General features: G+C 38.4%; 1 long non-coding RNA gene across 1 annotated transcript; it reads left to right on the forward strand.

Moving 5' to 3' along the window:
• On the forward strand, positions 1–27,379 carry LOC146437854 (uncharacterized). The gene is made up of 3 exons (XR_014851563.1): positions 1–593; positions 7,879–8,053; positions 27,336–27,379. It is a non-coding gene; the product is annotated as an uncharacterized LOC146437854 (long non-coding RNA).
• The last annotated feature ends 25 nt before the right edge of the window (positions 27,380–27,404 follow it).

The following is a 27,404-nucleotide window of genomic DNA, read 5'->3' on the forward strand; positions in this document are numbered from 1 at the left end:
TAACAAGGTCCATGTTTATTTCAGGGTTTGCCCTTTGTATTTTTCTATTTTTGATGAGGAAAGGGGAGGAAGTTGAAAACAATCAGATTTTATTTATCAGGTAGGATCATTTACATCAGCAACTCATCAGTAGCCTTTGCCACTTTCTAATACATACTACTTACAAACTTCTTGCACAGCCAGAATTTTGATTGATTTGCTTAATAGGGTGAATTTAGCTGTGTCATTTCTGTTATTAACACTCACATTCACTGATGTGTGGTGCTGTCACCAGAGTCTGCAAAACCTTTTCACTGGCTGAAGACATTACTGTAACAAAACACCTTTTCTTTTCTTAGACAGACAGCACAGCCTTTGTGGTACAGTTTGTAAACTGGGGCCTTTATCAGAAAGAGGCCTGACAACACTTTCCTTTGGAATCTCAGATCAACAAATTCTCTTTCTCTGATTTTGCAGGCACTCAGAGGATGGGAGGGCCAGTTAGGAGGCTGGGCAATGCCATTGCCACAGCCAGCAAAGAACTGTATCTCATACCCTGTGACATTGCTGTGGAGATGCAGAAGAGGAACACCAAATTCCAAAATCTGTGGCAGGTACAACAGGAACAAAGGATAAGAAACTGCCAACTTAATGGCATGAGGAAAAATGAGCAAAGAAGGCACTTGCTAAAAATGCCACAAATAGTTTCCAACATCTATGGTTTATGGGCAGATACAAATTCTATAAAGACTAATTACAAGATCCCTGAGCAATAACTTATATAGTGTAGCACATAAAAGTTATGACAGTGCTTTTATAGAGTTTATTTTCACAGATTTCACTTTAGCTTTGGTCTGCCAAACTACTAGGTAGTTATGACCAGGGTTTTGTTAGCTGGCAGGTTTGATGGCCTTGCTCTTAAACATTTCCTTTTATATGCTTTTAATATTAATGAAGTTGTTTATTTAGACAATTTTTGTTCACTTCATCATAAAGAAATGGCCATCATGTCAAAATTTTTAAAGAAGAGTAAAGCAACCAATCTATAAGATCAGATCAGCATCCCGTGCTCACAGAAAGATTTATGTTTAATTTGACATATCATCTAAAAAAGCAATCAATCCTTACCCTGTGGAAACCTTACAATGATTCTGGAGCTATACAGCTGAAATTTATGGCCACCTAACCTAAAGCTTGTTACAGAATAAGCACCACAGGCCTCTATAAAACCTCATAATATTCAAGCATGGTGCTTCCAAAGCATTTTTCTAGTGTCAAACCACCCTGTCTATCAACAATAAACTGCTCCCTAAAATGGCCTCATCTGAATACATGTAGTCTTTCTAATTTTAGTCTTCCTGGTGTCTTTCCAAAATCATGGATGCTTCCCAAAAGTGTGAGTCAGCTCAAACCAGCTCCCAGCAAAAGTTTACAAGATCCAAACCTTGTCAGAATCCTCACTTTCAATTTCTCAAGAGAAGGTGCAAAATGAAGTAGGCTAGAAACCAGCGTAAATTGTTGGTAGTATAAAAGGAAGTGTTGTCCTGCCTGCCAAACCCATGTTCTGTTTCAGCAGTGGCTGAGAACAATAGCTCATTTTTCTCTGCAGGTCCCACATTGTCTGGGACTTGCTTCCAAAATAATGTCAGGAGAAGGTCGATGCGTTTTACCCAAGTGTGTTAACAACTGCTAATCCATTGCAAGCAATGCCACTGATTCTGAATAAAGTTCCAGTTTGTCCTTTTAGTGCTTGACACTGGCAAATAGGGTTTTTGACATAGGTGTGACCAAATTCCTCAAGACTTTCAGAACTGGAGTTACATTTCTTCTGGTGTTAAAACTTTTGGGAGGAAAAATTATTGGCCTGACATTTTCTGAGGGGAGAGTATTTTATGTAGTATTACCCTGTGGTATTTTATGTAGACATGCCTTATTTGAGAAGAGACAGCCATATCCTTTGGGGAGTAGTCTAGATCCTGTGATGAGAGGAGTGTAATTATTGTGCATATAATAAATACATTAAGTATTTAAAGATTTGAAGGACAACTGGAAAGAAGAAGAATGTAATTTCTGTGTTTTGTTATGTTTTCTTGACTGTACACGTTAGTCTGAGGCTAGCTTCAGAGGTTCTAATTCACAGGTGAAGTACACTAGATACCTTGCAAATTATTGGTTTTTAAAACCTTTTTGCAAGTAAGTGAATAATACTAAGAAATTAAAATAGGAGCCCTTGACCTGTGTTTTGCACTCACCTATCAGGCCTGTATATGAGTAAATAAAATGCAAGACACTAGGAAAGCAGGCCTAGTGTGTGTATATCCATCTGTTATCTCTTTACCCCACTATGTCTTCCTTTGGATTTTGAGTAATGACCAGGACTAGGCTGAAACTGAGTGAGAAATCCATGTTTCAAAGAGACAATGTAATATTATAATTTAAAAATCAGTTTGTTGCAACTGGAAGCTGGATGGGCATTAGAAACAGCCTGGAGAGAGTCACAAAGAGAGGTTTTCTTTGACATGGGTAAGGATTTAGGAACATTCCTGTCAAAGTCTGTTTCTGATGCAGTCTTGCTGAAGTAATCTCAGAGCCTAAACTTTCCCTCCAATCGTAATAGCAACAATGTACTTGTAGTAATTTGTTCTGAAAAGGGATTCAGCTATGCAGGGGTGTACAGGAGAGTTCAGACAGCATAAAGCCTGTGCAGGGCCATGAGCTGCTGGAAATCAGTGTTTCCTCTCTTGCAGTGCTGTTAGTGGCTGCAAAGAGGTGAAAAGTAGCACAAAAGTACTGCCAGTCCAACCTCTTTATTACAGAGGGATGTTACAGCCTGCTTTGCCTTGTGTGAGTTCATTTCTGTACAGGCCATAAAGGTACAAAATCATGTCCACCAGTGTTATGAAAGGGACATTGGTACTCTCTGGATATCCTGTTTTTCCCTACTTGAAGAACCATTATACTACAAAAGACTCATTCTACACAAGTATTTGTCAGGGAGATTTCAAATATCTTTTCAAATATTTGTATTCTTGATTTGTGCCTATCATAAAGTAATTAAAATTCAATTAATATGTAGGAAAAAAATGAAGCAATATAAGGCTGTGGTTGTGCATTAAGTCCTGTAAAATCTGTGAATGTGGGATTTCCTGGCAGTTGAAATTTGATCTGTATTGGTGTGAGCACACGACTGCATTTTTTACCAAATGAGCCAGAGCATATGTTACATTGTTTATTCAGGGTTTATGCCAGTTTTCTGTCAGTTGAGCAGGATAAATTATGCCTGATCCAGCACAAAGTTAGAGTGGTACAAACAGACAGTATCTCATCTGATAGGACCTCTCCTGGGACAAAATTATTTTTTTAAACTGTTTGCTATCACACAGAGTGATAGCCTACCACCCTAATATTCTTTAAACCCTATATAGACCTTAGAAAAATCTGTTTCAAGTCAAAGCATGTCTATATCTGATTAGTTGTAAATAGACTGACAATTTTTTCCTCAGAGGGAAAGAAGGGGAGAGTCACAAATTCACATTATATTTTACACCTTAGGCAAGTACAGAAATATTCCAGAATGTGATTTGTGTGATCCTGAGTGTACTCATGTGTAAATGTAAATAATGAGGTGGGAAAAAAATGAGTCATAGTGATAGAAACATAATTATTGAAATTACTTGTTTAGTTTTGTGCCCATATTGTGAACGAAAAAGGACTTGATTTTGTGTTTCCCACGTTTCATCTTTTAAATATGTAGTTTCTGTGTCATATTATGAATCCTTGGCATTTCATTCTGAAGCTGAATTGTCATGACAATAGTTGTGGGAAGCGAAGATAGCAAACCAGAACATGACAGTGTGAACCCAGTGATTTTTGAGATCTCCTAAGCTGGAGGGCCGAATCCATCAATAAGTGTATGCAAGTTTTACTGATTTTTCTATAAAGTTGGCTGAGGTCATGTAAGACTTTTGTTGAGATTCTGTTAATTTTCATTTAAATTTCATTAGAATTTATTAACTGATTTTTGTCACTCCACCATTGTCAGTCTTTGGCCAGGGATTGTGACTGACTGCAATGCAACATTCAATGACAGCACTGCTTAGCACTGTTCAGGCCAGCCTGGCTGCTTGTTTCTGCCTGCACCTCTACTGCAGTCTTTACTGGGCTAGAACAGCAATGGTTTTGGGTGCATGCTAGAGTAGCCTATGCAACTGATTAAACTGAAGAATAGCAGGGATTATGACAGCTGACACTGCCACTGATTTTTTTTTTCCTCCAAACAACACAGTCTGTGAAAACAAATGGAGCTGGGAACTTAGAGCAGACTTGGCAAAAGGGTATGATGGCAGTGTGGAATAAATGTAAAGAAGTATTATCCCTGACAAACTTAAGGTAAGAGCATACCTGTACCTCCACCCCAGGGCATAAGTTAAAGTTGGAAAGGATATCCTGAAGTAGATGCAGTCATATGGATACAAAAACGCTTGAAAAGTACAAACATGTACTGGGGGCTGTAAGTCAGATTCGTTCTGGTATGACTACATCTATAACAGTGGTGCTGGTTTAACAGTGTAAATAAAAATGTCCTCCTAATGTAAATAAAAATGTCCTCCTAACCGAGAGAGTGATGCTAATAAAACTTTTACAGGTACAAGAACCCTAAAAATTTGAATTAGTAATCAATAAATAACATACCCATCTAACGTAAACATTGCATGCCCCAAATTCAACAAGAATTCCTATTGTGCAGGTCTGAGTTTGCAGAGCTGTTATTCCTCTCAGCTAGCACTGTGGGACAATGCAGAAGTTACCTTTTAGAAGCTGAAGAACTATTTTACTTCCCTGCATACATTTTGGTGAACTTTCCAAAACCAGTCTTGGCACAGCTGCAGCATCTTTAGCATTCTTCCATTACTAATTCTTCTACTACGATTACCTCTTAAAAGCTTATGTTTGTTCTCCAAATGGGACCAGATTGTACTGAGAGATTGGTATTTTTAACACAGTTTCCTATGGAGGAATAACCTGGGCTCCTGGCAGTGCACCACTATTCAACTCGTACAAAGTGCTCCCATCACTCACTCCAGACAGGCTTGGACTCCAGACCATTCCGATTTAATCTGCACCAGTGGTGCAATTTTAACTGCAATCACATTAGTTTATATGCAAGTACTAAAGGTATATAAAAAGAGAACTTTAAGCACCCTTTGGGGTTGAATTTTGCAAAAAGCTCATCAACAGAAAACACTTCCAGGCAAAAGCTGATGAAATATACTCAGTTAAGCTCTGATGATACATAGCAGTTTGCTGCATATGAGGATATTTAACCCAGAAAGAGATTTATATATTTGACTTCTACCTGCAAGAGAAACACCTGCTGTCCTGTTTGTGATTCCAGTACAATTGGGATGGAATGGATCCAGCTGCAGACATTGTAAAAGGCACTTTCTTAAACTTGTGGATGCTCAGTCTCAGGACTGACCCTGCCCACAAATCTTAAAGCAAAGGAACAACTGAAGACTACTGAGTACTGTTGGCCCAGATACTCCAAGAGGATCCAATCTCTTTGAATGATAGGGCCTGTTAATTTGTGGTAAACCAGGTGGGAATGAGAGTCATGTGAAAAAAAAACCCAAAATCCAAACATGCATGTGATTTCTCCTGATGCATTTTCTTATAAAATAATAGCAAATTTGTGTAACACCACACTCTAGCAGTCAAAATTTCCCTCTGCCTCTTCTGTGTCCTTCACGTAAAAGCTATGCTGAGCTCCTAAGTCTTCTTGCTCTTTGCACAGAAAAGGTAAAAGTACAAGGAAGATTAGAATTTAAACCTTTTGAGGGCACTTGTGAATTGAGCTTGGTCACAGGCCCTGGTGAACATCCCATTAAGAGCAAAATACGTGAAGATATCCAAAAGGAAAACTCATACTTGCTGGGCCTTTATCAGAATTCAAAATAAACATGATATTTTAAAAAGACATTGATACAACTTACTTTTCCATTTTGGACATTGACAGTATGGAAGAGAACAGTTAGTGGGATATGACTGAGGAATATACCAAGGGATTTTTGTATGCAGAGACTTGATTTCTCAGGAATGGATAGAGTCCTGTGTTCCTCCACTTCCTGTTTCCCTTCATCCCAGTTGCTGGCTGGTCTTCTGTGAAAGAAAGACTGTAAGCTGCATTGTAGAAGAATTTATTAAGAACCATTTCTCTTACCGTGGTAAGATATTGGTGTAAATATGATATTGTGTACACATAGTATTTATTTTCATTCCTGTAGTTTGCTGCTCTTACCATGTAATATGTATAGGTTTTGTATAGGTCTAATTAGCATGTTTTAGATACAAATCTCTAAAAACCCCATAACTCTCACATTCCACTAGTGAGGCAAAATGCACAGAAACATTTAATGCAATTTATAATTATATACAATTATTATAATTGCTATACTGTTAACTCCCAGCGTGCTTAGATCTCATTGCACAGCAATGGTAATGACACACCTAACTTAGGATTTGCCCACAGATGATATAAAAGAAATTCCCCCAAATGAAAAGTGCTTGGAAAAGCTATAATGCAAGGCAAAACCACTTTCTGATTTGCTGGATAGGTCTCTTTACATCTTCCAGCCTTGCAGAAAATAAGTGTAACACTGTTCTTATAAATAAGTATTTATTTTACTTATTTTTCTTTTTGGAAAATAAAACTAAGGCCTTTTACCTACCCTTATCCTTCTCAGTGTTTCCTGAAAGGCACTTCAGGCCTTGCTTCCCCTATGTCAAGGCTTCCCATGAGCTCTGTACTCTTTTAAGAGATACTAAGAAAGATTGAGAGCATTTCCTGTGCTACAAACAAGCTCCCATTTTCCTCACTGCTCTGATGCAACTACTAGCAGTGCCAGAGCTATGGACATTTCCTTAATTTCCAAAGCATTTGAAATAAGAGGTGGGAAAAGACATGTGATCTCCACTATCAGGAGTGACACTCAGAACCCAAGATCAAAACCTTAGCTACTATTAAAACTGAAAATTGAACAGAACTCTTCACCTTCCAGGTATTGCTTCTAAACACTGAGCTTCTCCCAACCACCTGTGTCATCAAGTGCTTACCTGTCGTGGTTTACAGGGGAATTAAAGTTAAAAATAAGGTGGTGGGGTTTTTTTTTTGATGACATTAAGAGCTTAAAGAACTGGATAAGTGATAAAAAGGATAGGCTGAGGCTTTGATTTTTTTGACTGCTCTTTTGGATTGTTCCTGAGCATTACCCAGTTCAAATCCTTGAAGCCTCATCCGTCATGCACATGGTACACCTTGGTGACAGAATTGCGGAATAATTTAATTTGAAGGGATTTAATAATTTAATTTGAAGGAATCCTTGGTCAGGCTTGGACCAGAGCAGGGCCATTTGAGATCAGATTGACTGGGGCCTTGTCCTGCTGAGTTCTGAAGGACAGAGAGTCAAGAGACACCTTTGGAAAACCTGCTCCAGTGTTGGTCTATCTTTATTTTGATTTTTCCTCCCCCCCACAGTAGCTGTTCTGTCTGTCCTACCATCCATGTATGCTACTATCCAGTCTATGACCAAGACCATTTTAGGAAGTAATTTACTGTCTTCAGAATCTGCTGCATTTGTTTGTTCTTCAAGTCTTGGACTCTGATGTTAGGGGAGTGCAACTGGCAGGGAATCTCAAGCCAGGACACCACAGAATCTTGGGAATCCTTCTGGATTTTAAAGCCAGAGAGGATTTTGTGCAGTGCTTTGGACAAGGTCTTAGCATAAGTCCCACTAAGCAGATGAGCTCAGGAGCACCTTTTGCTAGAGGTAGTCAGGAGGGTCAAGGTTTGTACTTCAGTGGAACCCAGATTTGATACGTCTTATCTTTGTTTTCCCTTAGGCTGGTGATTTGCAGTCAGGTGCTAAGAACACTGCCATTTCTCCAATCCCTGCTTTGCTCCCAGAAGGAGAGGCAAACTCCCTCACAAACACTGGTAAAGGATTACTGGTGCCTCAGCTTATTGCAGTACTTAAAGTTGTGGACCATAGTCTGTAACTGGCCAGTGCACATGCAGGTAAGCAATGCCAAGATGGACAGCAGTAAATGTATTGTTCCATGCACACTTTTGCCAGGATCAACCTGTTTCCAGGCATTCCAGCACCTCAACTGCCAGCTGCTTGTTCCTGAAACCCTTTCAGCTGTGCCAACACAGCTGTATATGTTGATGTTTGGGAATTGAATCATGAGACTGATTCAGGTTAAACTGACTAACAATGCTTTTTAAATTTTTTTATTTAAAGAATTTTTCTCTAATACCTGTTAAATTCCCTGGGCCTGATGCATAGGGTGGCCTTACAGACAGTTGAGTTGATAAAAGTTGTATGGCTCTTGAGAGAGCAGGATGGGCAGCAAGGAAGCAAAAATGGTTGGAAGCACCTTAAGTCAATACTTCTGCCAAAGGCAATGTCTCTCCAGACTTACAGCCTTGTGATGCTGCTGCTGACAGGTGAGCTAAGCTGTTGCTGTTGTGTCCATCTTACAGTCAGCCTCTGCAATGCTGCCACATCCATGTACTTGTATCAATTTGCTCATCAACAGTTGTAAGCTAAAGGTTAAATTAAAAGAATGTGGTGGAAAGGGATCCCTGCTGTATTTGTAAAGTTTTTAAAAAGGAATTCCTTGCTCTTTACAAGCACAGTACTGCTGAATTTGCAGAGCAGTGCTCTTTGGAGTTGTGGAATAGAATCTGAATTAGCAATGTATTTAAAACTGAGGTTCTCATTTAAATTTTTATGTTAATTTTAGTGTTCCACTGATGTCACACAAGCGTACAGGAGCAATAATTTCACTCAAATCACAGACGTTGCTGTGTCCCTTATGAAGTAATTTCTACCTGTGTAAAATGCATATGAAATGTTACTAAATCAAGTCAGCATTTTGTACTGTCTTGACACCCATATTGCAGTGATGTAAATTGTTGCAGTATGAGGCATCAGTGAATAGAATTGCACTAGAATAAAAGTCTTGTGTCAGAATTTGATCTCATATAAGTGTTTTGTACTGTTGTTCTAATGGAACATTGCAAAATTGAAAAATCATTAGTAGTCCTGCCAATGCTTTAGCATTTAAAAGATCCTATTTTCTCTTCTCCTGTGGTCCCTTTATGCCACTCCATTAGTCTAAAAAGGCTATAAAGAGAGCACATTTAGCCACTTGGGAATATTTTCATTTCTGTGTTACTCTTGCCTTTGGCATAGCAGATCAGTTAGGTTGTGACTGAGGAGAAAGGGTCATGGCTGGCCCTCCCCCTTGTTCCAGCTATTCTTGGCTGCTGGAGCAGCTCCTGGGGGCCCCGGGCTGCCAATTGTACTAAAATTGCTGGTAGCCTTAAGACTATTCAAGGAGTAATTAGCTACCAAATGTGGGTAATTGTGACAGTGTCTAGCTAATACTGCTTTTGTCTAATGGACTAATTAAAGGCTGCATGTATGAGAAGAAGAGAAAAACCGCTCTTCTTTTAAGGAAAAGAATTATTAAGAGAGAAAATTTGATCTAGTAGGGAAAAAAAAAGAGTTCTGTTTCTTCTAGCAGGATCCTAGAAGTTTTTGATAATTAATCTTGGAAAATGAAGCACAACTAGGGTTCTTGGATTAAATGCTTCATTGTGGCACCCTTTCATGCTCCTCTTTGATTTAATTAAAAAAAAATTGTAAAAGCCTTGTTCAGTGCAAGAACATTTAAAAATTATTCTTGCCTATGAAACATCAGGCGTTTCTATTTGTGCTGTCAGATGTAGTTTGAATTTAAAGAAGTCCAGCTGAAGATGTGTCATCGTGGGTACCTACGATCCATTTCTCCCTCTGTACGAAATGGGATGGGGAAGGGGAATAATCACCTGCTGATCTGGCAAGACTACAGTCCTCCATGCATCAGTGTGGTGTGTTTGCTGTAATTTGTACCTGTGCTCCTCCCCTCTGCTGCTCCTGTAATCAGCTGTGAATAGTTCTATTCCAACACATTTATGTTGTGTGTGTCTTCAGTGGTACTTTGATATTTGCTAATGCAATCATAAAATCTTACATCTCAGCTAAATTTTCTATGTCTTTGGCTGTGCTGCAGGCAATAGCAGGTTTCTGAACTGCAGGAGTCCCATCTACAGCTGATTATATTTACTCTTTCTCTACTCTGAAGCAGATCACAGTCAAAAGTGAACAACTAGAATGAGGCCGTTGCAAGAGAAGCAGACTGAAAAGCAAGCAGTTCCCTTTCCTTCCTCCTGCCCAGCTAAAAAGATGATTTTACAAAACACTTCCTTGTATTCTGAGATGCTGCAGTTTCACTAAATCCTCTCGGCCAGCACTTCCCAGTGCCTCCTGGCCACCCTCAGCAGTCTCTTTCTTTCTCTTTGACCTGTAATACATCTCTCAGACACAGCAAACAACTTGAATTGTCCTGCTTTGTGAACTGACCCACATATGCAGACATTCTGCAAAGTTCAAATCAGACTGAATTCCAGACATTTTACAGGCAGGAATACAAGTGTTACCTCGTTAAGGCAGCTGCAACTCCTTTTTTATAGGCTGCTTCAAAGGGCAGCTTGTATATCCTTGTCTCCCTGTTTAAATACCTTCTTACTCCATGTTCTGAAAGTGGATTACAAATAACATTGCAACTGCTCTTCATGATCCAGAAGAAAAGGAAACAAAGCTCTGTAACTGACTGCAGGCTTCAGCTAGAATGTGCAGTTAATGATTATCTTGGTGGTGATCAGCAGAGTTTGTGGCTAATACTTGCTCTTTCCTTCTGTATCCTCTCTATTGATTTGCACTTGGAAATTTATCTAAGTGAGATGTTCTACTTTGGTGTGAGAGTTCCTGAGTATATGGGAGGACATGGTAGGTCTTTGAACTGAAAATTCAGGTGACTTACTGGCAACACATGAGAAGGCACTCTGGTAAAGAGCAGCAGTGATACTGGTTTAACAGGACAGTCCAATCTGAAAGAGTCTTCAGGTGGTTTTGACTGCTTTTAAGGCTGAGGATGAAAGTTCTGTTTATGATGTGTGTGGAAAGATGTCAGAAGGCCCATGACACAGGATTTCAAGCAGTCTCCTCCTTTACAATCTTTATTCTCTTCTCCTTAGTATTGACAATTGTAAGCATCTTAGAAATGAAAGGCAATCATTGCAGCACAAAAGAAGGGCAAAAAGTAGAAATTCCTTTGTCGCCTCATCACACTTTTGTACAATTCAGGGAAGAGGAACCTAAAAATGGGAAAGACAATATCTGTACCTTTTCAAAAAGTCTGACAGCTGGGGCTACAGCATACATGTGTGAAACAGGTAGCAGCTAATAAGATCTAAGTGCTGTCCAGGTGTTAGAAAAACAAATTACTTGTTGGTAGAATTGCCTTTTTAAGGTTTAGGGCTGGACATGCTTCAGTGGTCTCAGACCCAGGGGGAGGTTAACCAAGCTTGGGAAGAAGGATGTACCACTGATAGTGGACACAAAGAATGAAGAATTTAAGGGCCACAAGGGTGTTTGTCAGAACCCCCAAGATAAGGAAGAAACTAATAAAGCCAACCCAGCAACTGGGCTGTAATCAGCATGAAGTTGGTAAAAGTTCTGGCAGGGGTAAATCTGTGGCCACCAACTCACAGACCACCAACCCAAGAAACTCACTGACCCAAAAGAAGAGAAAGACTGAGCATACAGACTAACTAGAATTAGAAGTGAGAGAATCATTAACCAACAGAAGATAGAATACTATTAAATAAGAGAACCGTGTAACTTGTAGCCAATGAACACTAATCCTTTTGTTTGCTAAAATGTATAACGAGTAAAAAGTTTTAGTGGTTGGTGTGGAATTGATTTGTGGAATACCACTGAGCACCCAGGCCTGTGCACCTCTGAAATATGTAATCAATGTCTCTTTTGAGTGTGTAATTCGTGGCTTGTTGCACTTTGGGTAGTGAATTCAATTGGTGTGGACAACTATGCATATTTGTACATATTTGTATTTAGAAATACCTGTCATTGTTCATCATCATTCACATAACTTTGTAGAGCTGGAAACTGGGGCTTCTGTATGAACAGAAGTACTACCTTGCAGTAGGAACTGAAGATCTGATAAAGTAAATTAATATGAATAGTGAACTTGATAACGTAAATTGAATTAATGATAAACATGCAGGCTCCACCTGGATGCATGAAAAAAACCCAGACTCCTAAAATTTTAGAAGACAAATCTATTGTTTGGGTTGGGGCTTTTGTTTTGATTTTAATTGATAGTAATTAGAGTCTCACATGTGAGAAAGCTAAATCTTTTTTTCCCCTTGTTCATCAGTAGAGCTGTGTTTCCATACCTACAGTTGGACATCATGTAATGAAGATGAGTTCTTTCTTTTTTCTTTTTTTTTTTTACATTAAATGATTAGTGTGTTGCTTTCTATCTTGCCCAATGAGCTTAGAATTCCCTTTTCTCTTCAAGAGGCACAACTTCAAGTACTTAAAGTGCCTGACCATTCACTTTACTTGAGCCCTCATCCAAGAGCAAAGTGTTAGCCTGATGATCAAAGCACATCACAGAGAGGTTTGTGTTTAACTACATTTGGCCGAGGAAGAAACTAGGCCAAATTTCCTACCTCTGACCAAGGATTAATACCACTTTGTAAACTGGAGCATTATCACTATGAGCAGATCCTTGCAAGCAGGGATGGAGGAGAGGACAGGACAGCCACTGTCCATGACTGTGGAAACAGATTGCCTTCAGCTGCCTGAGACCACAGGTACAGGCTCTAGGTATTTAGAGGGAGAAGTGTTTCTCTATTTTTAGATGAAATGGCATTGCCACTCCAGTTTATCTAAGTAGTCTGTCTACAGAATACTGCTATATTTAGAAATCACTTAATGCAAGAACAGCATCTTACAAAGAAAGGTCACAGTACACTTGTCCATTCTATTAATACTGCAAGGTTTGTAATTTATGCTAAACCACTCTATTCCTCTTCAATTACCGCACACTTGAATGTACATCTTCCCTATATAATTTTGGCCTCCATTTCCATCAATGTTTTTCTCAAATATACCTATAAAAACCATTCCACTAATTTTCAGAGTCATCATTAGCTCTGAGCTCATCCAGAGGCTCAGAGTGGTGGAAAAAGAAACGCAAACTGGTCCATGAGATTATAATATTTATTGGTACATACCAATGCATTTTGGTACACGAAATTAATACCCTGCATTGTCCTGCCCACTCCTTTTCAAGGAATCTATTCCCTTATTAGGGTTGGATTTGCTGGCTAATGAGGGTGGATTTACGGCATGCAATCTGCACTTTAGCAAGCACTGCGAGACTCACATTTCTGAGGGGAAATACACCATGTAACACACTTTCATATATAATTTTCAGAAGTTTCAATAAAGAACCAATTAATAAAAAGACATACCTCATTGTAAAGCAGTGAGGATCGAAGTCAGGCATGGATAGCTGGGACATAGGACAAGGAGTCACTGAAGACCAGCAAAGTAAGTGTAGGGCTACCCTGGATCAGGACCTGCTTCGTTGTGCATGCGTGTGAACTGAATTGGTCAGCTCTGGATACACGTTTAGTAGTGGGGAGAGAAATCTCTTCTTACCAACTTCTGGCCTTGGAATTTGATTATGCATAAATAAAAGCAGCTGTTCTCCAGGATAGAAGGTTTATCAACTTTCTGATCTGTTTTTCAGGAGTTGCAAATTATTATTTTCCCTTTCAAATTCCTTCTTCCTTCACATTTGCATGGGAATTTGCTTTCAATAAGAAAAGGCAACATGTGTGTGTGGTACCAGAAATTAAAGTCTGAACTGAGTAGAAATGTGTTACAGCACACATGGAAACATGTCCTGGTAGTCTTTATGTATTAAAAGAGCTAATCTGAAATGTCAGGAGATAAGAAACACCTATCAGCATGACAGTATGTAAGCACTTTGGATGTGCAAAAAATAATTTGGCATGAGGTTTAGACATTGAGAATGTCGAGGTTGAGCACTGTGAGTTCTACTATGTTGTTCCTCAGAATGGCATACATGAATGCCCAAAAAGAAATCAAAGCCAAATCTCTAAATTTTAAGAATATGCTACTAAGTTGTCTTTTTTGTGTGTGTGTTTGTCAAAGAAAGTACACAATGTTAACTGGGGGGAATTCATACTGAATGTCATATGTCATACACACTTTCAGTGTTCCAAGCTGTGCTTAGCCTGTGCTGTGATTTAATCTAGGCAGTGGCATTGCACAGAACAGGTGGAAATCCACAGGCCTCAGCACAGAACAGCCAGGCAGCCTTGGCAACAGTTTTCCTGATATTTGTCATTTGGCTGTAATAGGACAGATTTGCTGTTACACTTTCAGGTGTACAGTAACAGCAACTGATTTGTTAGTAATTTGAACTATTTGAGTAGTGCATCCAACACAAATCAACCAATTTACCAAACAATCTGTGAGTAAAAATATTCAGAGCTTTGCATCAGTTCTGTCATTTGTGAATCTAACAACTAATTGCCTGACAGAGCTCTACTTAAAAGCAACATTGTAAGTATAGATATTTACTTCATATTTCCTAACCAGAGTAGATTGAAAAAATTGTCATAGCAGTAGAATAATTTGATTATTCTGCAATTCTTTGGTCTTGGAATTTGAGACAAATAATCTATTAATAGGAATAAACAGTTTGGTATTCAGTGGTTCATGCAGAATAAGAAATTTGCTTAATTTTTCTGTCTGAAGGAGGACCACTCCCAAACTGAGCTTGTGTCTCTAAGCAACTTGAACTGTAACATATAATTTAGAAGCACTTTAAAAATCTAATTCATATGAGCCAGTCCCCCATTATGTACCCAGTATCATGTGTGTGCCGGAGGCTTGATAGACCAGTAAGGTAGATGATTCACTTGATTTGCTTATGTGGGTGGTTAGATTAGTGGTCCCAGTAATTCCACAGGCTCTGTCTGCATCACCCTGTGCCATATTAGAATGCTGCCCCACCCATTTTACTGTCCTAGCTTGGAGCTGGCAGCTCCTGGTGCCACCTTCCCTGGAAGGAAGTCTGTGACCTAATCTCTGTACGGTGAAAGATTCCCAGTGCAGCAGCTTAGCAAAGGCTTTCCAAATCAGCACTGGTATGGGAAGATTGCTGCTTGGTTGTAATGGCATGATTAAAAGTGGACCAACACCTAGTTCCAGAACAAGGTCAAGAAATTAAAGGAGGTCAGAACAAGCCAAAAATAGCAAGTTGTGCTCAGGGGCTTTGCAGGGGGAAGCATTCCTGGATGAGGTAGGATGTTTTCAGAGAGGATTTTAGCAGGGAAACACACACCTGTGACACAACACTGTGTGTAGTAGGGAGATCAGGGAAGGCATCTCATTGCCTAGTGAGTGGTACAGAAGAACCTGATTTGTCACAATTTTGCTTTTAGGCAATGATATGTATCAGGCAGCTCTGGAGTTTCCTCCATTCCTAGTCTCTGACTCAGTCATTCAATATTCTTGTAGCCTGACTTCATTCCTGCAAGATTGCTGTTTCTGTAATTGTCAACAGGGGTAGGGTGAGAAGTGGGGTGGGAGAGAGAGGAGCCTGGAGCCTGCAGTCTACAGTGCCAACTGTGGGGCTTTTATGTCAGATGGTATTCCCCCATCTGAGGTCAGGAGAGCATATGGCATTCAGGAGTCTTGGCATGCCAGAGACACACTGCATGTATTTTGTGTCCAGTGATGGGCACCATGATTATTGCACGAGGTGTCATTCCATCCTGTTCCATTTGTATGATCATTGCAGGCAATTAATTCATGGATATCAGCTCCTGACTTAGAATGGTGTTAAAGTGCACACATATCTTTAAATCTGGCTGCTCAGTTAGTTTCTTTGGGCCCTGTGAGTGGCTTTGTTTGCTTTCCTAAAAAATAACAGGAATTTGAAGAATATGGTAGAAAGCAGCAAAATCAGTGAGATCCAGAGTGATTTTTTCTGCAGATGTTTTATTATCCACAGAGTTGCTCTTACGCGTGGTTAAGATGCAAATTAGGCTGGGAAGGAGTTGTTAGTTGACAAATGTCTGCAGTCTCCTTTCATGCTTTGTTCCAGAAGAGGACTGAAAGCAATAGACAGCAGCACTGAACCTGACCCAGCCTTCCTTGCCCATGCCTTTTTCTCACTGTCTCTCATTCAGTCCTGGCTATAATAGGTACCCAGTAAGATTATCCTGTGCAATTAGTCAGAGGACATTCACTCACTGCACAGACTCTGCATATGACCTTCACAACACAAAGACTAAAGAAATCCAGGCATGCCGAGTTGGGATTGGTGCCATTCTAAATTGTTTGGGACAGAAGAGCGTGAAGACAAAATTACAAAACCACAAGATCCCCTTTTAGATCCTGTAACTGAGTGTATCTGCAGAGGGGGAGTGAAGGGCTGTGCTTGTCACTGTCACTGCCCACAGATTGAGAACTGCAGGTATGGGCAGATTTATGCCATAGCTCTTCATTCTCCTGGGCTCATACACCTATCCTTTCATTCCCCAGCTTCACTTAGTTCTCTCCACAGCAACCCTATTGGCTTCCTTTGAGGTGAATTTACTGAATTTTCCTGCTACAACTGTCATTTTTCTACTGCTCTTGTCTGCATAACAAGAAGAACACAGTGTGTGGGATCACATATGTATTTTATCACTGCTGTATACACTGAAATGGTAACTGGTCTAAAAAAGTGCATTAAATTAATTTTAATATAGTTAAATGTGATACACACAAAATACTCAGGAGTACTTTTAACAGCTACCTGTAATCAAAAAGGAAATAAAGGTTTTATATTCATGGATGACCATGCTCTTAATGTAGGGCTTGTTTTACATTTACTATGCAGAGTAGTAGGTTTCTATTCCAGAAAATGGTAAGAGATCTTGAGCAAATACTGTTCTAACTTATTCTTAAAGAATATGAGCCTTTTAAAGTAGTGTAAGTTTTAAAAATTAAGCAGAATTTTAAATAACTATGATCTGCTTCTGTTTGCAAACTGAACTATCAAAAAAACCTAGTTTCTTTTCAGTACAATTTTTAGTGCTTATACCCTAAAACTTTAAGGTCAAATAATCACTTTTGGAACTGACATACATGTTCTACAAACTAATTTTCTTATCATTCTGGTTCATGTCAGCAACTTAGTTGTTCTTAAACTAACTATATTGAAAAACAAGTACTCGATTGAAGAGGAGAAACTAAAATCCCTGTTTGTACCTTGTTTTTTAGGCTCAAACCCTTTTTCACAGACAGTTTCTTCTGTCCAGAAGGAAATTCCTTGGCAGTTGCTCACTTAATTGTGCATCTTGTCTGCAGTCAAAAGGTTTCACTGGTTCCATAAGTCCATCCAGTGGCTGCATATGGGAATTGCATATTTTCAAGGATAAATTCCAATTTTGTGCAATTTAGTTTATTAAGTAGTGTAGTTAATGCCATTACTGGAGGTAAATACGAACTGAAATGTACAATTGGAATACTCGTGGCCTTTGCTGGTAAGTAGATACATACCTGTAAAGTACCCTTTGAATTATACTGGGAGTTGATTTGTTATTCCAGTAACACGAACAATATAAAAGTTTATGATTATTTATTAGTATTTAAATTAATTACCTACTAGAATGAGGAACAGAAACCTGCTGAGTGAAAAGTTTTAGCTTATTTTCATTGTGAACCTGAGACAAGTGAGGGCATTGTGAATACTACCTCTTTTGAGTTGTCCTTTTAGATCTTGTGCTTGAGTTTACACTAAAACAAACCTCTGTGAAGTTACACCTTCTGATTATTAATTGTGTTTTTTGTCAAGTGGTATAAGATACTACAAAAAGTAATTAAAAATCTGAATGTAAAGAGGATGAGATCTGTTCCAGAAGTCACATTAAGAATTCATATACAAACTATTTCCAAAAATCCTGCTAAGTTCAGTATGGAATCTCTATGGGTCATCAGACTAAGTCAGGCCAGCTGATTGTTTGAGCATCTGTGATTAGTTGTAACATTTCCCCTTGATGATGACAGCAATTTGAGCCTCAGTACCTTGAACCCTAATTCTAACATCACTTCCATTATTGCTGCCACTGTTGGGGTTGTAAGTGTGGAGAATATAAATGGAATACTTGTACCAGTTAGAAAAAAGTCCACTTGATAAAAGCCCTTTAATTCTCTGTTCTTAGCAAATACTGGCTTCTAAAATGTTCACCACCATGATTGGCTTTTTTCTTCCCATGAAAGTAAATGTATCTTTAATCTTGGCTTCTAAAATATTCACCATCATTATTGGCTTTTTTCTTCCCATGAAAGTAAATGTATCTTTAATTTTGCCTTCTAGAGTGAATACATTATGATACAGCATACAATTACATGATAGCCTATAATTTGCCTAGGGGTGCCCTGCTTCAGTTTGTGCATAGGCTGGGGAGGCATAAACAGAGAGTGACTTTTGTAACACTAGCCTAAATCCAGCTTTTAAAAAAAATTAGGTGCTTTATTTTTTTCTATCTACATACATAAATTTTACCCTAGAAAGTTTCAGAAGTGTCTCTAAGATACTTTGTGCAGTTGAAATAACCATGTAATAACGATTGCATGCTGTGGTACAACAGTTGCCTTTATAATCCTTTCCAGGGTTTTTTCAGATCTTCATTATTTTCAGTCTAAAATTGCCACTACTGAGGTTGTTGTGGTTGTAAACTCTAGCAGTTTCTTTTCAACAAGACATCTGGTTTTAGTAATAGAGGTTAAAGTTAGAATATCACAATTCTTTCTTGCTGCAGTGATTATTGTAGAAATAGAGAATGTCAGTGTTCTGTGGATGTAATGCAAGTCAATCTTTTCTGCTACAGAAACTCCGCTTTCAGGTCTGGATTTATTTTTTGTTTGTTTTGAACTAGGGACACCATAAATTTACACCTTATTTGGTAACCTAAGTATATTCCAGACCTGAAAACCAGAGTCCCATGGTAACCTAAGTATATTCCAGACCTGAAAACCAGAGTCCTATATTTGTGCTCCATAAGACTTCAAGTTAAAATAAGGTGTCTGCAGAAAATGAATGCAGAAAGCATTCAACTAATCTCTGGACCCCTCTCTAGCAGTTTTGCATGGTTCCTGCTTTACATAGTTGGCTGATATCTTATGGATTCACTTTCTTCTGTAAGGGTAAAGAGCTGAGTAATATGGAACCACTAAATAAGCTCCTAACTTTCCTTTCCCTAACAGCTGTGACTCTCAGCATATTTCTAATTGGAGCATAACATAGGTTTTCTTAGAGCGGGGTGTTTATTTTAATACTGTGTGCTTGATCAGTCCTCAAAACCTGTCATTGTAACACTGCCTTTGTCCTATCCTTCCTTCTGAGTACAATCAGAAGGTCAGTTGGTTATTTTATTTTATTTGCATTTGCCACCGTTGGGATTTTATTGTTCATGTGTTATGACTATCTCATTTACCAGAACCAGAAAGACTCTGCTTCTTAGTACATTACAACAGCTACAAATATTTCCACAGTTGTCCGGTATATTGTTTTGGTTGTACTTGTTCCATTAAATATAGAGGGAACTATTTTCCCCTAGTGATTTGTTATTATTCATGAGCCAGAAGACAAGGAATAAACACAATGTATTTCTGATTTGATTCAAGGTCTTTACTTGAGATGGGAAAAGAACTCAAAAGGTGGTGTAGCTTTTCTCAGGGCCATAGTAGAGCCCATTTTTTGACTCTGACAACTTCCATTCTTTCAGTCTGACCAATATTAATACTGCAATATTCTTGTGTTAAAGCATTCTGTTAATGCAGGGCCCTGCATTTTAGCATGTTGTGATCAATAAACCCCTTCAGTGGGGTGGTTACAAGTAAAACTGTGGAATTTACAGATTTAGAAAATTCTTTTCAAATCAGCCATAGTTTTTTAGCTAAACAAAACACCTTCCCACCAAACACTTCCTCTGAGAGTTCACAAGATTTACAAAGTCCATGTGTTTTTCTTACAGTTTATTGGTTTTTGTAATACACCCTTAATCCTGACCTCAGCTGATAGGTTGTTACAGAGACATCAGTATGAAAAAATCTGTGCTGTTTCTAGTTTATCTTTCAAAGGTCTCCAGCAGTTCAAGTCATGAGCTCCATTGCCTACCTCAACTTCGCCCTTTCACGGCAACTGCAAACAAGGAGAAGCAGTTTTCCAGGCTTGCAGGCAGCCTGTTTTTTCTAGAGTGAACACAAATTAATGATTAGCATTTCCACTTTTGGCATACTTCTCATGAATATGTTCTTGCTGAATGGAAGGACTTCACCATTCTATGTGTATTTACTTCAAAGTGGAAAAATGCAGAAGAATAAACAAAATTAGAAGCTCTTTAGACAAAATAATGGTCACAGAATGGAATTTACAGATCAGCACAAACCTTACAGGCATGTGTTAGTCTGCCGTAATTATGGTTGTCCAATTGTTCTTGCCTAATGAATAAAAGTAAAAGATGACATTTATATTTCATAGGCCAGATTTTCTTTCATCTTTTTCTAAACCAAGCACCCCTAATCTTTTAAATCTTCTGTGCACAATAGAGGCCAATTTAGTAAAGATTGTCAAATGTTATTGAAAAACTGAGTATTTTAAATTCGAAAATTTTTTAAAAGTCTGTTCAGGGTTTATGATGTTATGTTCCACATTCCTTACACTTAAATATAGAGATCTGTTTAAATTACACTTTCACAGAGGTTTGTCTAGTTACTGTTTAGTTTTGAGGTTAGAAGTTAGTTTTGAAAAAATTGTTTCATGAATATTTACAGGCCATCTGTTTATGAATGAAGCACAGACTGAAGAAACAGCATAACATAGATGAGTCATAAACTGGTTCTCAATTAATTCAGTTTGGAGCCTTGCTCGTGTATGGTGCTGCAACTGGTGGTGTTAGTTTCTGGCCTTCCCTTGAATTAATCTCCTAACAAAACTGGAGGACTTTTGGGTACTCTTTGGTAGTCTTTTCTGTGGGCAACTTTGTGTCTTTCAAAGAGTATACAAACAGAAACCAAAGGAGCTAAGCTAGCTTTGAAGCAGAAGGGCTGATTGCAATGAAGTGGCAGTTAAATTATTTTAACTTAATTTTAATTTAAGCAGTGTTTTAATATACTGTACAATCTAGAAAAATTTTATTCCTAACAAATTCCAAAAAAGGTCCAGTGGCATTTGATTTATTCCTGCTGTAAGCCCCAGCTTACTTCTGAAGAAGTGTTAAGAGAAACTGTTCTGTCAAACCCATTTAAAAACAAGATTTTATTCAACATGAATAATAATGGATTTTTCTATGGAAAAGATTAGAAAATTATTCTATTTTTATGTAAGTAAGGGAAATTAATTAATGAAGAAAACCAGCACTGTTTATGTAAAACCCAACTGTTCTTCCCATCTTTGAACTCTTCAGTTACTTGTATCTTGTCAGGCTCGCTTTCCAATAGTTTTGTTTTTATGAGTAGTATTTAGAAGGCAGCTCCTCTAATTTTTGCTCCACGATAAATGTCTTTGTCCAGGATATTTTCAAGCCTGCTTGGAGTGTGGGTACTAACGTCAGGCAGCTCACTGTCAGCATATAAGGGATGAATATTGGCTGTTGTGCATGTTTGGTAGGTCACCCACGTAGAGAGTAAATGGAAAGAAACTGTAAATTACAGGGTTATAAATACATGAAGAGTCTCTTGAGCAAAGATTGAGTGGTTTCTGATATCAGCAGAGCCCTGAGATGAATTTAGTGTTCTGCTTGGTTTTGCTGTTTTTCTATATGCTGTGAGGCAGGGCTCCTTTATAAAGAGCAAGAAAAAGCCAATGGTATTTAATAGAGAACTTAGACACTAAAGTGATAACTAAAAATTTACAGGATGTCTTGTTCTATCATGGCCACAGACATGTGCATACAGTTGTGTTTCATGGATGTAGCTCAAACAGGAATTCTGAACCTATTAAATATAAAGTACCTGGCTGTAAGGTTGTTGTAATTGGATACTACAAAGAACAGTCTTGGGCTTTAAAACACTGTTGGTATAGAAACTGAAATATCAAACCAGAAAAAAATGTTAGTACACTACAGATTTAAGCAGATGAGTTAGGAAGATAATGAATATATATTATACATGAAAGAATAATAGGACAATCTATTTTTATGGCAATGCAACAGAAAATAATTTTAAAGACTAAGAATCTAAGATTTCTGTAAAATCAGGGGTAATCAAGGAGGAATAATCTCAGTCAGTGACACTCAGAAAAAAAGAAACTGAACTAAATTGTTCCTGAAGAATTATCCATATGCTTCAGTAATTTAAAATGCTATATTTTGCAAATTGCACTGCAGATTATTCTGAAACTTGTAGGCAGAATCAGTGTGACAATGCCCAACTGCATTTGCTTCTGAATCAGAGCAGGAAGAGTTGTGTTCTGTATGTCCTGTGTATGAGTCAAAGCTATCAGGCTTAAATTCATTCACAGCAAATAGTAACTTTATTTCTATAGAAATATCTATTTTTCACATTGTGTCTCATAACAATCCTAAGAAATTAGTTGTGATCATATTGAAGGACGTTGCATATTTCCAATATTTGGTCTGAAGGAGCTTTAAGCATGTAAACCACATCATTTGTTTCAGAGGTTGAAGGTCTAGACCAAAACCAAATGCCTGCATGGATCAAAAGCCTGTCAAAACATCTGACATTTCAGTGTGGGGGGAACCTATGAAACAGTGAAGACTCCCAGGCAGAATTACCTTTGTGACATTGCAAAATTGTGTCTTACCTGCGAATATTTATTTTAAATAACCGCATAATCTATCAAAATCCCATAACGTGTTCCTATCTCAAATCTGAAAAATTTTCTAAGGACAACTATCATTAGGAGGATGTGATTTTTCTGTACCACCATCCTTTCCTATCCTTTATAAAGTTCTAAAAAACATGAAAATATTTTGTAATATTGTTACTAAAATATGTTGCTCTGGCAAAAGTCTGGGGCGCTATGACTCAGCTGTGATTTCCAGCTGCGCATGGAAGTAATTTAGAGGTTATGAGATTACAATTTGAGATGCTTTCTTCATGTCGGATCCTCTGTGGTGGCAACAAAAATGCTCACTAGATTTCAGGCTAAAATGTGGAGTAAGACTAAAAGTAATGACTTCTGTGTGACTACACAGCTCCTTGTGACAGTAAATTTATCTCAGGCTTTAAGGAAGTCTACAGGCATTGAGAATTACATTTAACGTATTCCATATGTGCAAAAGTGAAACAGAAATTTAAAGTACATTCATTTCAATCACGAATTTCCACTTGCACCCTGGACAATATCTCGTAGCTCTATAAAATGTCTTATTCTAAATGCAGGTGTTTTCTTTGAGCAACCCTGAAGACAAAACAACCAGTCCTTTCCCCTTGGAAATCTAGAATAATAACTCACAGAATAGAACAATGTGTTATATGCAGGCAATGTTAATGGTTGAAAAAGAAAAAAAGCCTGCACAATACAGATTGGATATAGCTTTCCAGATAATGCAAAAACTTGATTGAACACATTACTGCATTGTCATACCATGCTTGAAATTGGCAGTCCCACATGGCATTGAATACTGTCCTATCACTGGGTCTAGCCTGATGAAAAGAGAGCCCTCAATCACTTTTGCTCATCTCTGGTAAAATCTTTCTACATTTGGGCTTTTTTCCATTCCACTAGATTGCTTTTTAAAACCATTATACTAATTACATTAATATTTCTGGAATTAGGTGGATTTCACAGAAATGTACTGTGCATTGTACTGTACAGAGCAATAATGCCCAGAAATTTATCTGTGTAAAGAATTTCAACAAATATGTCAGGATGATACTTAAAAATATCGGTCTTAATGAAATAATTGAAGTTATTTGGCTGCAGTAATACAGTAATAAGCATACAAAAAGAAACTCCTGAAAACTTCAGAGTAGACCAACTTCTTACATGTGTATTATCTAAAGATAAAGGATACTCATTATTACAATAGAAGATACTCACAGGTGTAGCTGAGCACATCTAATTTTTTTCCTCTTTCCCTTCAACACAGTTAGGAAGATCTATGATGGAACATGCCTGCCACTTTCCCTCTTAGTGAAAACTGATGAAGTATCTGGCAGGATCAGTTACTTTAAGGTGTGATTTCCCACTGGAATAAGATCTGGAGGCCAAAGGGGAAGTGAGGACTTTATTAATCTTAGCTGGAAGTAGGAGCAAGAGATCACATAATAAAACATTCCGTCAATGTCAGCTATATGTTCCAAGAGAGGATTAGCATTTTAAAATCTCACTGAGTCTGACAGGCAAATCTTTCCATTCTATAAAAAAAAAAAAAAGAGAAAACAACCTGCTCAAGTCTGTATTGTTGTCAGAAATGAAATAATTTATTTATAAAGAATATTCACAAAACCAGCTTGAAATGATACTGTATTGGTAGGTTAAGGAATCTGGGAAATACTACATGAAGGCCTGTGGGTTTATGGGGGGGTTTGTTGTGGTTTGTTTCTTTTGTTTGTGTGGTTTTGGTTTTTTTTAGTGGCAGCTGGGTCCAGCTCCATCAGTGCAGAAGGGCAATAGGAACAATAAGTGTCAAGTTTTTCTATGTGTCTCCCCCAAACCCAGTAGTCAGAGCTTTTTCATAGAGCTGAGGATTTGAATCTCTTGTTCTCTATTTGGAGCCAAAGGGAGAGGAGGAAACATTGATGGTATATTCTGAAAAACAGGTAACTCACATAAACCATGGAAGAGCAAAAATCAAGGCTTCAATTTATCCAGAGAAGGAATTCAAACAAGCACTTACCCCTACAAACTTACTAAGCATTGCAAATTGGGAGACACTGAATTTTGTGTGTTATTTTTTATGAGGAGCAGTTGATGGGACATAGAGAGCTGTTCTAGAGGAGAGCCAGTAGCTGAGAATCCTGGATAAGGATAGCCCCCAAACTGCCTCTGGAGAGCATATATCAGATCCTCTCCTCTCCTTTTCCTTTTTTTTTTTTTTTTTTCTTGTTTGGCATCTTTTACTGGTAGCCTAGATGTCAGTCTGTTAAGTTTGATGGTTTGAATGCCTGAATTTCCTGCATTTTATGGGGACTGCAGGCACCTCTCTAGAAAGTGAATTTTATTGTAACACTTACATCCATGATGAAAATAAACCAGGTTAATCTTTTTCTACTCTAAAAACAACTGAGTTTTCCCAACAAAATAAAGTGCCCGTTTTTATGCTCAACATCAGGCAGAAATCAAACCCAAGGCTGTTTAAAAATTCAGGTGTGAGGAGTTGTGCAGAGCTCTGCTACATTGTGTAACCAGAGGAATGTGAAAAGTTTTAAGCCCTGGTGTCATCTGATATGATAGACCATAGTACTGCAGAGTTTGCTGCCAAATCCTCATCAAGGCAGATGCATTTCCTTTATCAAAAGAGTTTCAACTCATATCTGAAAAAAAAATAAAGCAGTGAAGGAGACTGTGACCTACCTAAGAAAACGAGGTAGTTCTTAATCTGGATAATATTCTTATTACTTTATTATAAAAGGTTAGATCCAGACTCAGTGCTGTGTTAGTAGTTGCTGATGAGTGATGCATTTCTTTTGGGCAGTATAGTAATTAAAAGCTTACTATACTGACAAAATAATGTCTTGCAGAGCCATAGTGGGAGTTCAGGTGCGTGACACATTACATTTCCAATGAAAATCTGTGATTTTAAATCATTACAAATCAGTTTCACTTCCCATTGGATTAGAATAGGGTCATACAGAAATCACGACATACTGTCTTTCTCAGGCCACCAAATTTGTGAAGTAAAAAAAAAAAAAAATTCTACGTTTTTCTGGTACCTAGTTCACATAAATGTTTTGTGGCTAAATTAATTGTTTTTCACTGCATTAAATATGAACAATTGTGCACAAATAGTAGGAGACATTAGTAATCACATGGAAGGACTATACTAACCTCTTAGATCTCCTTTATTTTACAAGGGTTTTTTTTTTTACTGCCTTTGTTATTTAGAGTTACGCATTATTAAACTTCAGGTTTTGGGCCCACTCTTCACGTGTGTTATGTCTGAGCTTTCTGGAGTTGTCACACTGCAATTTCACATCCACATTGCTTGAAAAGACCACAAAGGCCCTCAAGGACAAATGTATGCAATGGTAATTGTGTAACCAGATGCCTACAGGTTGCTTAGAATGCTCTACTGTATCAGGAGCAGAGCAGATGAAACAGGGTTTGGTTTCTTTTCTGAATACCTGTTCTGTCTACATCTTCCTTTCCATCTTTCCCTTCTCCTCTGCTTTCTGCCAGGAACTGCTGTAGTCCACAAGATGGCACTACGCCCTAGCAGAGTGGTGGGACACCAGCCCTACAGCTCCAAGCCGAAGCATGGATAGATTCCTTTTCAAACTCCAGACATTTGTTCAAATTGTAGTTTCCTTATGCCACAAATATCCTGCCTTCCAGAGTGTCATCATCTGGGTATTGTGGGTGATTCCTGCTAGGCGACACAGGAGAATTCCAGTATGGAAAGGGATCGAGTTACTAAAGAATTTGGGAAACGTTTACCCTCCGTGAAAGGAAACTCTTATGTGAAGGTTCCTCTTAGGAGCCAAAAGGGTTATCTCTGAGAAACGCAGTCAGCTAAACAAGACTAAAATATTCAATTCAAATGCTCTTGCCCTGTCTTCAGACTCTTATCTATAGGGCAGAAATTGTTTTTTGGAATAAATAAATAAAGGTTATATCATTTAGAGGGCGTGTCCTTCAAGTAACTTTTATCCGGACGAGAACAGGGAGACGAAATGCCTTATCAAGCCCCGGCCACCTGAGACCCACTGGGCTGTTCAGGATAAGTTAATTGGTTCTGGAGCAGGGCGATACAAGCCAGGGGGACACCCCTCCCTCCCCAAAATGACACAGAAACAGCAAAATCCTTGCTGTCGTGGAGCTGCTGTGCAGCTTTGCAGAGAGGAGAGCTCCTGCCTTCTGGAGGTGGAAACAACCTTTGCAGCTGTGAAACCTGAGAGAACAATGGAGGTTGTGTAGACCAGCAGTTCCAGGGGGCTGCTCTCAGGGCTTGATGCCAGAGGTGTCCCACAGCAGCAATCCTTTCTCTGTAATAAATCCTAAACTTCTCTTGACCTTATTGCTGCGTTCTGGGCTGAAATGCATCCAAACAACTGACAGGAGGTACCCCATATCTTAAAATTTGTGGATGCATATTGAATGCCAACAGAACCATTCTGGACAAGACCAAAATGTAACTGAAAGCATTTTCCTCTTGTTTCCAGGCTGAATTTGATCTCAGCTTTTTTATTCCTGCCTTAGCCATGCACTGGAAGAACATGTCATAGCACTCA

Source organism: Lichenostomus cassidix, chromosome 4, assembly GCF_008360975.1.
Source record: "Lichenostomus cassidix isolate B80296 chromosome 4, HeHo_3.0, whole genome shotgun sequence".
In the NCBI taxonomy this organism is placed as follows: Eukaryota; Metazoa; Chordata; class Aves; order Passeriformes; family Meliphagidae; genus Lichenostomus; species Lichenostomus cassidix.